Genomic DNA, 15,999 nt, shown 5'->3' with positions numbered 1-15,999 from the left:
CGTATAAGTTCGATATCTCCTTCCAACCACACCTTATGTGTTAGGAGAAGTAAACTTGTGATACTTTATCACCCTTCTTTTGGTGAAAATCGAAAAGTCATTACTTAGATATTTCTTTTCATGATCGGATCGTTAATCTTTGATCTTATAATCCTATTGGTTATCTTATTTACTCGAAAACTCTTTGAACTCATCAAAGGTTTCTCTTTATACCTCATTTAGTAGACACACCAATATCTACCTAAATCGTTGGTAAAAGAAAAGAAGTAATTATAATCAACTCTAGTTGAGATTGTTATTCGACCACACACATCCATATGTAATTATGGTCAATAACTCACTTGCTCGATCTCCTTTTCAACAAAAAGGCACGAGTCATCTTGCTTTGAATACAAGAGACGCATATACCATAAGATTCATAATCAAATGATTCTAAGAGAATTAGATAACACTAGTCTATGAATGCGCTTTCAATCCAGAATTAAGATTTTATCTGGGTCACCAGATTTGAGCCTTTTATAATAGATATGACTTACACTTCTAGTTTAGGTCTAGAATATAATAACCAATGATTGGAATGACACATCCATAAGCCAAATCATGGCAAATTAGGGCACAACGTTTGTTTATATCACAAGAGTGAAACCCTCTGTAGATTACATAAAACATGAAATAATATTCTTATTATTTAGAGTTCGTGTACATAATAACTTTTTATTAAAGCACAACTTTAAACCGAAAAAGTAGATTGAGTATATAATAACATTTATATGTCTCATAATGAAATGACAACTACTCTAGTTCCATTTCCTATGTGAAGGGCGACATTAATCTTCACATGATCATTATCCCATGTATCAAATACAATTATGATAACCACCATCGATATCAAAAATTGACGAAATGGTACAGGCATAACTAATGTCAATCATATAGATATTTAGAGAAGAAGGAACTTTTTAGGTGTCACACACCCTTCGTATTCTCCAAAATGCTAGGGGTATTTTCTTATCTAATGTCGTACATTTTCATAATTGCGACGATATTGGTCGGGATTGGCATTGCACTTAGGTTAGGCGTTGCTATTCACAATAGCTTAGCTTTAACCTTTGCCTTGAACCAATACCATAACCAAACCAATTTCCTTTTTAAACCTCATCCTAATCTTAACTATTAAGAGTTATACATCCCTCTTAGAGCTCTCACTCACTTCTAGAACCTCTAAGAAGTGATTGTGGTAATTGGTTAATCATGATTTCTAACAAATCATATTATCAATTCGTTCCAACGTTTCTACGTACTTAAACAATTTAAGTATGTGAGAACAATGTATCTCGTGAGCAATAAGATTGGCGTAACTCCCATTCATACTCTTCACAAGAGACCCTTATAACAGACAATACAAGGATAAAAAAGAATTGCAATTTGTCTTTAGCTCTGGTGGTAAAATGGAGAAAAAAAATCGAAAAATCGAAAATAAAAAGTTACCGTATACATTTAGAAAACTATTTTCATGTATAATGAAGAATCGATTCTACAGAGTGAGGAGCGAATTGAATACTAATCATTGCGCGATATATATATAAATTAAAAATAACGGAGTAAGTGGGAAATCTAACATTTGTCGTAAATTAATACTTGAAAAACAATTTTAACAAGTTTAAATAAGCATTTATATAATGATCTCTCACCTAAATTATATAAATGATCCCGAGATCCGTCTCTAAATAAACCTCGGCCCAGTGACGCCATACATACGAGATCTAAATAAATTCGGTGAGTAAACTCCTTGACTGATTCTACTCCTAGAACTCTCGGTCGACAGATTTCAAGTAAATCGGTCTCTTAGCCCCGGAACACAAAACTAGGCCCGGTGAAGCCAGACATACCAATCTTGCAATTCCGTCGACTCCAACCAACTTTTACGTGTAACAACATTTATTACCATGCTTAACCAATGTAAAAAGGGAACACCACGGTGAGCCGAACCGGCCCCCTAATGAAGAAGGGGTTCATAGGTGTTACTAATTGGAAGGGGTAGTCTCATTATTTAAAAAAATGTGAGAGATCTTGTCAATTAATTATCAATTCCCTTTAAGTGAACTAAAACGGAAAATTCTTGATAATTTTAATTGACAATAGTCGAAAACAAATAAAAATGCATGTAATGGCGATTTGGCATGAAAGCATACAAAAGATAAACATGTAAAAATAAAATTCCTAGTATGGCCTCATAATAATAGCTAATCTAATCAACTTTACATATTCAGAAACCAACACCTTGGCCCCAAGAATCTTCACTGCAACACCCTCCAATATGCTACCGTCTTTAGGAAACACCGGTCTACATCAAAGCTCCTTTCCGAAAAGCACCGTATTTTGGTCCACCGTAATTACAAAATAATTACTAAAATAAACGAATTACACAACATTTCAAATTATACATTAATGAAAATAAAAATAAATCTATTAAATATTACAGACGGGTGATACAAGATCGCATTTAATTACAAACCAACCGATATTCCCTTACATTACGGGTAATACCGGTTATAACTAACTTGGCCATACTAGGTAAGAATTACATGAATAATAAATGAATCAAGTTCGTAAAATAAATATAACAATTATATAAATTTAAAAAACAATAAAAGTCATGCCAAATCTCCCCTAATACAATCATTTGATATTAGCTCGGTTTTAATTGAATTAAGCGATTTTCAACTATTAAAAATCACTAATTAATATTTAATCATATTTAAGGTTAAACTAACCTCCTAAACTGATTTAGAACTAAAAATTAGTTTTCACTAATTTATTGATAATGGATTAGCTTAACATTGCTCTAAGTGCTAATTTTAACGATTTTATCATAACAATTTTGAAATAAAACCAAATAAATTAAAATAATTTTGAAAATTTTGAAAATAAATTTTTTTATATTCTGGAGCATTTCCAGAAACTCAAAAATCCAAAAATTATTGCCCAACAATATATTTTATCAAATAAACAATTTTAAATTTGTTTTTTTCACAATTTTTATGATCTAATTCCAAATTTATCATCAAAATTATGAAAAATCGAAAATTAAATTTTTTATTATTTCATAACATTTTCCAGAACCTAAAATTGGTAGAGAAATACCAAAAATTTCAACCAATTAGTTTTTGAGAAAAACAATCCCGATTTATCAGTTTTTGTCTTATAATAAAAACAAATAAACACTCAAAATTTAATAAAAAAATGTGAAAATTACCAAATCAAATTTTTAAACATTCTGGAACATTTTACAAGATATTAAAATGGCAAAAATTCGAACCAAAAATTTTAAAATAATTTTGAGAAAAATACAATCATAATTTATCGGTTTTTATTGAATACAAACCAATAAACATGCAAAATTAATCAAATTAATTTTTTTTTCACTTATACCAAGTAAAACATGCATGTGACCACATATAATTTTCTCATGCCCATAAATATAATTTTTAGGGCATTTTAGGGCATGTTTAAATATGATTTTTATTCTGCATTTTTTAAAATAAATATCATTTAAATTTATGTAATTAATTAATGTAATTTGTCTAGTATGGCCTAGTTGGTTTAATTGGTATTTCCCATATTGTAAGGAAATATCGATTTGGTTTGTAATTATTTGCGATCTCGTATCGATGTTTTGTAATATTAATAGATTTATTTTTATTTTTATTTTTATTTACAAATGTATAATAGAAATTGCTATGTAACTCATTGTTATATTTGTAACTATTTATTAAGAATACCGGCGGGGTCCTAAAGACGGTGTTTCGGAAAGGAGTTTCGATGACGACCGGAGTTTCCAAAAGACCAAGCTTGATTGGAAGGCGTTCCAATGAAGTTCAAGGGACAAAGGAGTTAGTTTCCAAAGTTGTAATAGTTAATTAGATTAACTAGATTAGGAGGTCATACTAGGATTTGTTTTTACATTTTTATATGCATTCACGCCAAATCGCCATTACATGCATTTTAATCGTTTTACGACTGTTGTCAATTAAAATTATCAAGAATTCGCCATTTTAGTTCACTTAAAGGGAATTGATAATAAGTTGACAAGATCTCTCACATTGTTTAAATATTGAGACTAGCCCTTCCAATTAGTAACACCTATGAATCCCTTTTTCATTAGGGGGCTGGTATACAGCACACCGTGGTGTTCTCTTTTTACGTCGGGTAAGTAGGGTAATAAATGTTATTACACGAAAAGTTGGTTGGACTCAACAGAATTGCAAGATTGGTATGTCTAACATCACTGGGCCCAGTTTTGTGTTCCCCAGCTAGGAGATGGATTTACTTTAAATCTGTCGACCGAGAGTTCTAAATGTAGAATCAGTCAAAGAGTTGACTCACCGAATTTATTTAGATCTCGTATGTCTGGCGTCGCCGGGCCGAGGTTTATTTAGAGACGGATCTTGGGATCATTTATATAATTTAGGTGAGACATCATTATATAAATGCGTATTTAACTTGATAATATTATTTTTCAAGTATTTGTTTACGATGAATGTTATATTTCCCACTTACTCCGTTTTTACTATTTTTATATCGCGCAATGGCTAGTATTCAATTCGCTCCTCAATCTATGGTATCGATAATTCGTTATACATGAAAATAGTTTGCTAAAAGTATTCGGTAACTTAAATTTTCAATTATTCATTTTATTTCTCCGTTTTACCACCATAGCTAATGACAAAATTTTGCAATTATTTTAACCCTCATATTGTCTGTTGTAAGGTTCTCTAGTGAAGAGTACAAACGGGATATTTGCTTAGTTAAAAGTGTTTTAATTTTGCAATATCATTTTATTTACAACAACGATACTACAATCTTTTTAAGGCTTCATCTTTAGAATTTCGTCGGTCTTCGTAATAATTAATTACAAATATAAAATGAATTACATAACAATTCCTATTATACATTTGTAAAATTAAAATAATAAAAAAACTATTAATATTACAAAACAGCGATACGAGATCGCAATAAATTACAAACCAAATCGATATTCCCTTACATTACAGGTAATACCACTTTAACTAACTAGGCCATACTAGACAAATTACATGAATAAATTACATAAATTTAAATGACATTCATCTAAAATATGCAGAATAAAAATCATAATTAAACATACTCTAAAATGCCAAATCGCCCTATAAACAAACAGTAGTTTGATATAAAGCTCGAAACTTTGGTTAAAATTGACATTAGCCTTACCAATTAGTAGAACCTATGAATCCCTTCTTCATTAGGTGCAGGTTCGGCTCACCGGGGCGTTCCCTTTTAAAGTATGGTAAGTAGGGTAATAATCGTTATTACACGTAAAAGTTGGTTGGACTCAACGGAATTGCAAGGTTGGTATTTCTGGCTTCACCGGACCCAGTCTTGTGTTTCGGGGCTAGGAGACGGATTTACTTGAAATCTATCGACCGAGAGTTCTAGAAGTAGAATCAGTCAAAGGGTTGACTCACCGAATTTATTTAGATCTCGTATGTCTGGCGTCACTGGGCCGCGATTTATTTAGAGACGGGTCTCGGGATCATTTATATAATTTAGATGAGAGATCATTATATAAATGTTAATTTCCTTAAACTCGGTTGAAATTGTTTCTCGAGTAATTTATACGATGAATGTTAATATTTCCTTTATTCCGTTTTGTAGTATATCATCATGCAATGACAATTACCGACGATCAATCAACTTCTCAAAATTCACAGCCGCATAGTTCCTTGGGAAGCGTTTCCTTGGAAAATAATATTTATCATAATTAGGAGACAAATCTCCATAAAGAAATTGGAACAGACGAAACAATGCGCAAATTAGTTAAATCTAATTCTACCAAATCTTATAACTGTGCAACAAACGTTGATAAATCCTCTTATGAAGAGAATAATGCACAAGTTAGCGGGAGTTTTGGGAAAGAAATATTACCTTTAAATGTTAAAGATAAGACGAGGTTCAAAAGAAAATACCCTGAACATTTGGACGATAAAGTAGCTGAGCGTATGACGGTAACGAGCTCTTTTTCCTCCAATGTTTATATGATAGCTAGACATAAATTATGCTAATACCATGACATGGGTATTTGATACTGGTTGTGTTTCACACCTTTGTAATCACTTGCAAGTGTTAGTTAACCTACGGCGATTAGCTAAAGGTGACATTGACCTACGTATGGGAAATGGAGCTAGAGTAGCAGCCGTTTCTGTAGTAACATATGTAATAAAATTAATATCAGACAAAGAGTTGTACTTAAAATTTTTTTATTATGTACCAACTCTAAGTAAGAATAAAATTTTCATTTCCGTGTTAGACACAGAAGGTTTAACATTTGTGATTAAAAACAACTGTCTCACCTTTTCATATGATGATTTGGTTTATGGTCAAGCCATAGCAATTGGTGGAATATACATTCTAGTTCTAATTAAAGATGTTTATCATATAGACAATAAAAGGATCAAAACAGGTGATTTTGATCAATCCTTTCTTTGGCATTGTCGTTTAGGTCATATAAACGAGAAGCGTATAAAGAGACTTGTGTCCACAGTAGTTCTCAAGCCATTCGATTTTGAATCTTATGGAATATGAGAATCTTGTTTTCTTGGCAAAATGACTCGTACTCCTTTTTCTGGAAAAGGAACACGGGCGGGTGAGTTGTTGGGTCTTATACATAATGATGTATCTGGACCAATGACAATCACAGTCAGATGACGTTATGACTAGTTCATCACTTTTACTAATGATTTAAGTGGATATGGCTATGTCTACTTAATCAGACATAAAAGTGAGGCTCTTGAAAAATTCAAAGAGTTTCAGAATGTCGTAGAGAACCAACTTCAAAGAAAGATCAAAGCCTTACGAGCATATCATGGAGGGGAATATCTAAGTAACGACTTCGATAATCACCTGAAGGACTATGTAATAGTTTCACAGTTAACTACTCCAGGAACACCACAATTGAATGGTGTAGCTGAAAGAAGGAATCGAACTTTATTCGATATGGTTCGATCCATGATGAGTCAAACTGAACTACCTAACTCATTTTGGGGTTTCGCGCTATTGTCTGCTATTTTTTCACTAAATCGAAGTCCGACTAAAGCAGCCAAGAAAACTCCATATGAGATATGGAAAGAAAAAGTCTCTGACTTGTCGTTTCTTCGTATATGGATTTAGCTAAAAATAGCACAATATGAAAAGGCCCACTTGGTAAATAAAAGTATCTAATAAGAAGAAAGGGAGCCCACGGTTGGAATAAAGCACGAAGAAAAGAATGGGCCGGCATGCATGCAGGAGAAGACTGAAGCCCAATGAAGGAGGCATCCGGATTGAGGAAAGAAGAGTTAGGGAGAAGTTAGGGAGAAGACAGGGAGATCAGGGAGAATTGAGGGAGATGACCGAATATGGAAAGAGTTTTTATGGAAGTTATAATCTCTTTCCATAATCGAGGTAAGACATATCTAGGGTTCTTACCCTATAAATACCCCAAAGAAGAAATTAAAGGAGGACATTTGATACCGTCGTTTTGTATCAAAATTTAAATTTATAAATCCAAACTAAGACTATAGCTAGTGATAGTATGGGTCGAACCACAGAGAGACAAGATCAATTTTGTTTGCTATTTTCAGTCTATAAAAGTAACAATTAAGTGGGGTTTTGAAATTGTTTGATTCTAAAAACTAATCGACGAAATAAGAAGATTCTCAAAAGATAAAAGAAAGATCAGGAACTTCGGTTCACCATGGCTAAGGTCAGGTCAAGAAGATAGCAGAGTTCTTGTAATATGGTCTCGAGGAACATGAGCAAGTCTTTCGATCAATGCTCAATAACCTTACGGTCTTCTAATTCCCAAGAATTTCTCGAAGCTTTCGCTTAAAGGAAATTCCAACCCCAATGAAAGCCTAGCCAACTAATCTTTCAATCTAGCAAGACGAGTTTATCATGGGTAATAAGATCGATACAGAAGAATTCATACTAGCCTCGTTCCCAATCAAGAAAATTAGCTATGCATGATTAAAACTAAAACAATTTCAAAATTGAAGACAAAGAATGAGATCGACTTAACTGAAATTGAACTTAAGACGAAAGATTAAAACTGGATTTCTTGAATAAAAACTACTAACAACAAGAATTGAATTGACAAGAAATAAAAGAGGAAGGAAATTGAATTAAAGCTTACTAATTAATTGATGAACAAAGTAGTTGAAATTCCGATCCGTCGTCTCCCAAAACTAGATCTAAACTATCGTTCTCTGATAATGAAAAACATAACCTAAATTATTCATCTATTCTCTTATAAACGATGCAAAAAAAGTTAATTACAATTGGGATTTTTAAAAGTCTAACACGTAAAATCAATAACAGCTGCGAAACCTGGTCGATCGACTGAGTAGCATGGTCGATCGACTAGCCAGAAACAATGCAGTAGCTCCTGCTGAAATTCCACGGTCGATCGACTGAAGAGCTTGGTCGATCGACCAACTGAGCTGTGCAGTAACCTCCTTTCCTCTTCAAATCAGCCACTTCACTCCAATGCACGCATCCCAAAGTGAGTGAGTACGAACTCCCTTCTTCCAAGCTTCCCTGAAGTTGCCTCCGGAGGACGATTTAGGCTTGATTCAGCTCACTTCCACTCATTCCTACAATAAATCATAGAAATCGCAAAGTAAACCGTTTCGGGAGAAATAATAGCTTTAAGCTAACAAATACGCATGGAAATACGTGCCAAAACTGCAAATAAAGTGTATAGAATATGCACGTATCAAATCTCCCCAAACCAAACCTTGCTTGTCCCCAAGCAAGCACTAAATGCAACTAAAACGACCTAATGGAAAGGAGTATATCTCAGAGCTAACTACAAGTCAATGCTAAACCGTTTAATGCACGTAATCAACTAATGCAAAGCTCAAAGCAAGTGAACAAATTTATGCATATCATGGAATTAAATCGGGCATTCGACCTTGCAAGACTCATAAATTTGGACTCTCCCGGGTCACTCTTCTCTCAGCAAGGCAAACGGTAAGAATATATGTATAAGAGAGGGAAGAAAATACAGACTCTCACCTAGACTGCGACCGACAAAACATGTATGCTTGACTAGTATGAATAATGATTCTAGCTACCGTACATACGCATAACCACCGTCAAGGACTATTACATGCCGAACTATTGCAAGATTTGGATATGTGAGGCTAAGTGGGAAAGAAAGGGCAAAACAAGTATGGAAATGTGAGGGTAAGAGCCAAGCTAGTACCAAACAAACCATCAGAAACCGTATCCCGTTCCTCCAACTCGAAAAATAAACAATTGTCTCTAAATGTCTGGGCAACACACTATCCCAAAACAGACACCTCCATTTCATAAAATGAGCACATGAGGCGTATTCTCAACTCAGCCGAATTATTATTTTTTCTGAATTCCCTTTTTTTTCTCTCTTTCTTTCTGTTTTTTTTTTTTTCATTTTCTGAGCTAGCGGTCGATCGACCAGAAACAGCAGTCGATCGACCACCCCGGCATTCCAGTGCCCGCTGCCCAGATCAACCTCCTCTTTTTTCATTTTTTTTCTGAGTTTTTTTTTTTCTTTTCTGACTTTCTTCTTTTTCTTTGTTTTCAGGCTGACACATTAGCAACCCCTGCAATTCTCATAAATACTCACTCCAACATTACCGAAACGAACCAAAACTGCTATAATTCGACAAATTCCTCTACTACTACCTAGCTTGGCACAATGGTAGGCTAAGTATGGGATGTAGTTAAGGGCAACTGGCAGATATGGCTTATAGTGGAGTTAAATGGGGCAAAATGAGAAACGGGGAGATGCAATAGTTCTCAAAACACGTAATACGACCACAAACCGATGCGTATAGGCAATAAGCAATCAAAACTCATACACGTGCAAAACATAAAATGATGGGAGTACTACTCTCAATCCTAAATTAACCGGTCATGAATGTCAGCAGTTATAGGCTCTATATCTCAGAAAGTATAAGTAGTTTGCCAAAAGTAACGAGTCAAGTCTAATAACCCGAAGTAAATTCCACAACAAAATTTGAAAAATCACTTTCAACTCTCGCTAAGCAGTTGTGAAAGGGCAAGGAATGGCATAAATTTGACTAATAGTGCAATGTCATCATTAGTAGACTCCAATCCGACTCGACTATATGCAAAAGTAAACGTGATATTTTTGATTTTTGGTGGTTTTTTCACATTTTGTTCGTCTTTTTTTTTTTTTGAAATAACACAAATGCAAGCTAAAATGCAATAAACGTGTGACTGAAATGCAATAAAAAAACAAATGCAGATGCAAAAGACATATGCAAATACCCTCCCCAAACCAAAACGCACAATGCCCTCATTGTGCTCAGCAGCAAATCACCAACAGTAACAACAAAATGGGGAAGAATATAAGCAACAAAAAAGTAAAAGGAAACTAATAAAGAGGGATCGGAAACTCACAAAAGACGACCTTCCCAAACCAGCCAAAAACGGGGGAGGTCACAAGCATCTAATCCCCACCATCATAATCAGAACCACTATCCTCCTCGGACCCTGAGTCATCCTCCTCTTCTGCCTCAGCAGCAGCGACAGTAGTAGTCGTGGAAGAAGGTCTCCTAGCAGGCTGAGGGTAACCGCCCACCGGGGGAACGAAGAAAGACGGGTGAGTCCAGGCACCCTGTGGGAGCATACCCGTCCGAGCGTACTCCTCGTAGACTGAGTACAGGGCCAGAGCCGTGTCTAATCTATGCTGATCAAAACTCCTGCACAGATCACCCAACACACGTGACATCGCCCTTTGGTCCATGACCGCAGGGATAACCATAGGAGGAGGGGGACGAAAAGTGGCCGGAAGCCCGTGGGAGCAGGAGTAGAGGAGGAGGAGGCCTGTGAAAAGGAGGCACGAGCTCGCCTCGAAGTGCTAGCAGTAGCGGTGCTCGCCCAATAGGGAGCCTGTAGCTAGGCAAGGGCGGGCGAGCTGCCCTCGAAACAGTGGTAAGGGGCAGGATAGGAGGGAGGCCAAGGACAGGGATGAGGTCGCAAATGAAAGAATCAATCTTCCACCGACTCCGACTATCGACCCACTTCACAGACCGCGTGTAGGCAAGATCCATGAAGCGTAGGTCAGGGTCAATAGGGGCCTCCTCTCTAGGGAAAAGAAGAACTAGACGGTTGGCGATACGCGTCACCAACCCACCACAAGCAATAGTGGCCAAAGTGCCCTCACTTATAGTCTGAAAGTGAGCGGCAGTCAAATAAGCTATGTTATAGATACGGGCTACCCGACTTTCAATGTTCAGATAGCCCGCTAAGATAGACAATTCAATGGTATTCACATTATTTGACTCCTTACGGCTGAAAATGATATTACCCATTAGCCATAGAAAATAACGAAAAGGGGGCAAGTGGACGGAAGTGCCCGTCCTCTTAGGGCCGTTCCAGTCAGAGATACACGACCACATGACCCGGTGAACATCAGAAGTTTCCGAGGTGTTGCCCTCGAAATAAAGACCCAAAAATCCAGCAAAATCGGTTAATGTCAGGGAGTAGGTGACATTGAATAGCCGAAAACAAATGCAAGGGATACTCCTGTTGGCTTCAAAAGAAGCCTGGTCAAAAGCATAAGACGAGAAAAACTCGAGGGTCAAAGTGTAGTAAGTGAACTCAGCCATGTCCACAAGACCCGACATTCCTGTCCCATTTAGCAGAGACACAACAGACTCAAAACATCCTAATTTCTCTAAAGTAGGCCGATGAAGAAAACGAGTGGCCTGAACTTTCATTTTTGCGACAAAGAGAGTGAATTTAGCTCGCTGAGTAGAGGTGAAAAAAAATAACCTGCGGATAGTCAGGTAGACTATCCGTAGTATCCTCGATCATCAATGGCGGACCCCGCGGCCATTTGGCGGCGTCCTGACTGGACTGACCTTCGAACATTTGCTGCTTCGCTTTCGTCATTGTTGCTTCCTGCAAACAACAAATTAGTAACAATCTTCCCTTAACCCTTAACAAAGACAATTTATGACACCTTAACCAACAATCAAAGATCAAAAATTAATTTAGGGTTTCGAAGATTTGGGGGAAGACGGAATTAAGCTGTCCCTAGTTGCTAAAATGGCTCGAAATCCAAGGGAATAGGAAAGCAAATACAATTAAAGCACAAAAAGCGAACGAAATTGGCCCGAAATCGATCTTCCCCAAATCGATTTTTCGATCAAAACGTAGCTTGGCTTGAAATATGGGCATAGAAATGCAGCAAGAATCGAAAATAAAGGATTAAAAGAAGATTAGAGACATACCTTTGACGAGAACTTGAAGATTTAAGCAAGAAAAATCGAGATTAAGGGGGATTTGCAGGAAAATCGCAAGGAAGGGGAAGAAAATAGGGTTTTCTTCTGATTTTTGATTTTATGAAAGTGAAAGAATGAATGAAGAATGAAATAAAACTTCCCTATTAACTTGCATTCTGATTCGCGCGGTGGTCGATCGACTATCAGGCCCAATCGATCGACCAAGATCCCCTTATGCAGCTCTCTGGTTGTCGCGTGGTGGTCGATCGACTATATGACCCAGTCGATCGACCAATCTCCCTTACACAGTAGCCTCTGCCTTTTTCTCCTCAGTCGACCGACTGCGTAACTTAGTCGATCGACCGCAAACGTTGGCAATTAAACTCAAAATCGTCAAAATTTCATTTTTGCACTTCAATTTCCTGTTCTTTTCTCATGAAAATTCAGTAAACCACCCTACGCACTTTGCTTAAAATAAATTCCTGCAAAAAATTCTCAAAGGCGCACATTTTTTCAAACCAAGGAATTGATAATTAAAAGGAAATAACTAAGGCTCCTAATGCAAAACAAATGAAATAAAACCATTAGGATCCTAATTACAAAAATTTACAAGCCGGGTTGCCTCCCGGTTAGCGCTGGTTTAAGAGGTCCCGCACGACCTTTTTACCTCAGTTTGCATCATCCGATAACGGGTCGAAGTACAATACCTCGACTTGCCCAACGAATTCATTTGTTCCGTGATAATGCTTTACATATTGGCCATTAACTTTGAACCGTTCTCCAGCAGAGGTCTCCAATTCAACTGATCTGAATTTTGTAACTACTGTGACCGTATAAGGGCCAGTCCACCTGGATTTCAGCTTACCAGGAAATAAACGGATACGAGCGTTAAAAAGAAGTACCTTATCGCCAATATGGAACTCGCGCTTGATGATCCTCTTGTCGTGCCAGCACTTTGTTTTCTCTTTGTAGATCCTAGCATTATCATAGGCCAGCAGCCTAAATTCCTCCAGCTCATTCAGCTGTGTCATACGTTTCTCACGAGAGAGGTTAGGATCCAAATTCAAATCACAAATAGCCCACCAAGACTTACGCTCCAACTAAACAGGTAAATGACATGTCTTGCCATAAATCAATCGGTATGGTGACATCCCAATTGGCGTCTTAAACGCGGTCCTATAAGCCCATAAGACATCATCTAACTTAAGACTCCAATCTTTCCGTGATTTAGAAACAACTTTAGCTAAAACCTCTTTCAATTCCCGGTTAGAAATCTCAACCTTACCACTAGTTTGGGGATGATACCCCAAACCTATACGATGTTGGACACCGAATTTAGTCAATAAAGCACTAAGTTGTTTCTCTTTAAAATGCATTCCCCCATCGCTAATGACAACCCTAGGGACACCAAAACGAGGGAAAATAATCTTTTTAAACAGTTTAATCACGGCCGTTACGTCGCAATGGGGAGTAGCAATAGCTTCTACCCATTTGGACACATAATCTACAGCTACGAGGATATATTTATTACCTTGACTGCTCGGAAAAGGTCCTTGATAATCAATGCCCCAGACATCAAAAATCTCAACCTCTAGAATGCCTATCTGTGGCGTCTCATGTCTCTTAGAAATATTCCCCGATCTTTGACAAGCATCGCACTCAGCAACAAAATTGCGACTATCTGCATGCAAAGTTGGCCAATAGAAACCAGATTGGAGTACCTTAGCCACAGTCCTGGACGGACCATGGAGACCACCATAGGCAAAAGAGTGGCAAGCTTCTAGGATATCCTTCACCTCCCATTGAGGCACACATCTCCGGATAAGACCGTCTGCGCATTCCTTGAAAACATGAAAGCTCGGGTGGTATCATACCTGTCACAGCAAAGTTAGCAAAATCAGCAAAACATGGAGGTGGATAATACTCTGAAGTAGTAATAGCTAACAGACTCTCATCATGAAAAGAATCATTAATAGGTACCGAATCCTCCCCTTCTGTCAGCTGCAGACGAGATAAATGGTCAGCCGCCACATTCTCTGCTCCTGTCTTATCTTTGATCTCCAAATCAGACTCCTGCAAAGGAGTATCAACCTCAAAAGCCTTGGCTTTGCATCCTTTTTAAGAAAGAGAGTCTTCAGCGCTGCATGGTCAGTATAAACAACAACCTTAGAACCTAACAAATAAGGCCGAAATTTGTCTAAGGCAAAAACTACAGCTAGAAACTCTTTGTCAGTGGTATAATAATTGACTTGAGCCTCATCCAGAGTTCGGCTCGCATAGTATATGGCATTCAAAGCTTTATTCTTCCGCTGTCCCAAAACTGCACCAATTGCATAATCGCTGGCATCACACATAATCTCAAATGGGAGGTCCCAATCAGGCGGCTGAATGATTGGTGCAGAAACTAGAGCCTCCTTCAACCTGTTAAAAGCTAAAAGGCACTCATCAGTAAACTCAAAGACAGCATCCTTAAGGAGTAATTGTCTAAGTGGTTTAGCAATTTTTGAAATCTCCTTAATGAAACGCCGATAAAAACCAGCGTGACCAAGGAAACTCCTCACTCCTTTAACATTCACGGGAGGAGGCAATTGCTCAATCACCTGCACTTTTGCCTTATCAACATGTATACCCTTATCGGAAATCAGATGCCCTAACACAACTCCCTCATTGACCATGAACTGACATTTTTCCCAATTTAAAACAAGATTAACATCAATACAACGCTGCATGACTTTATCGAGATTAGCTAAACAACGATCAAAGTCATTACCATAAACTGAGAAATCATCCATAAATACCTCCATAATATTCTCTATATAATCAGAAAAATTCCCCATCATGAACCTCTGAAAGGTAGCTGGGGCATTACACAATCCGAATGGCATCCTGCGGTACGCAAAAACACCCTGTGGACAGGTAAAAGTGGTCTTACTCTGATCATCCGGATGAATAGGGATCTGAAAGAACCCTGAATATCCGTCTAGAAAACAGAAAAATTTGTTAGAAGCAAGTCTTTCAGTCATTTGGTCAACAAAAGGGAGGGGGAAGTGGTCTTTCTTGGTGGCGGCATTCAACTGTCTATAATCAATTCACATCCGCCACCCTGTCACAACTCGTGTTGGTATTAATTCATTTTTCTCATTTTTAACCACGGTAGTCCCTCCTTTCTTCGGAACTACCTGAACTGGGCTAACCCACTTGGAGTTGCCAACTGTATAAATAATACCTGCATCGAGTAGTTTCATCACCTCGGCCATAACAACTTCTTGCATCTTCGGGTTCAACTTGCGTTGACCCTATCTGTAAGGCATGTGGCCTTCCTCCAGCTCTATCCTATGCATACAAATATCAGGGTTGATGCCCTTAATATCATCCAAAGAGTAACATAGAGCTTTCCTATTTTTCTTAAGCACACACATCAGAGCAGACAGTTGGTCATCATTAAGCTTAGCACTACCAATAGCTGGGTACTGCTCCGTATCATCTAGAAAAAGATACTTAAGATTAGGAGGAAGTGGCTTACGCTCTGGTACCTTTACCTCTACAGCATAGACAGAATAAGCTTCAGTGGTATAGCAAGTGTTTACCAAATTCTCGTTGGCCAGGCTTAAGAGCATCTCATCTTCTTCTTCTGTGAGCCCGTAGCTCTCCATTGAGGCTACCAAAGCATCTGGCTCCTCAGCAT

Source organism: Silene latifolia, chromosome Y, assembly GCF_048544455.1.
Source record: "Silene latifolia isolate original U9 population chromosome Y, ASM4854445v1, whole genome shotgun sequence".
Taxonomy (NCBI): domain Eukaryota; kingdom Viridiplantae; phylum Streptophyta; class Magnoliopsida; order Caryophyllales; family Caryophyllaceae; genus Silene; species Silene latifolia.
The sequence above is the reverse complement of the archived record's forward strand: the minus strand, read 5'-3'. Positions refer to the sequence as shown.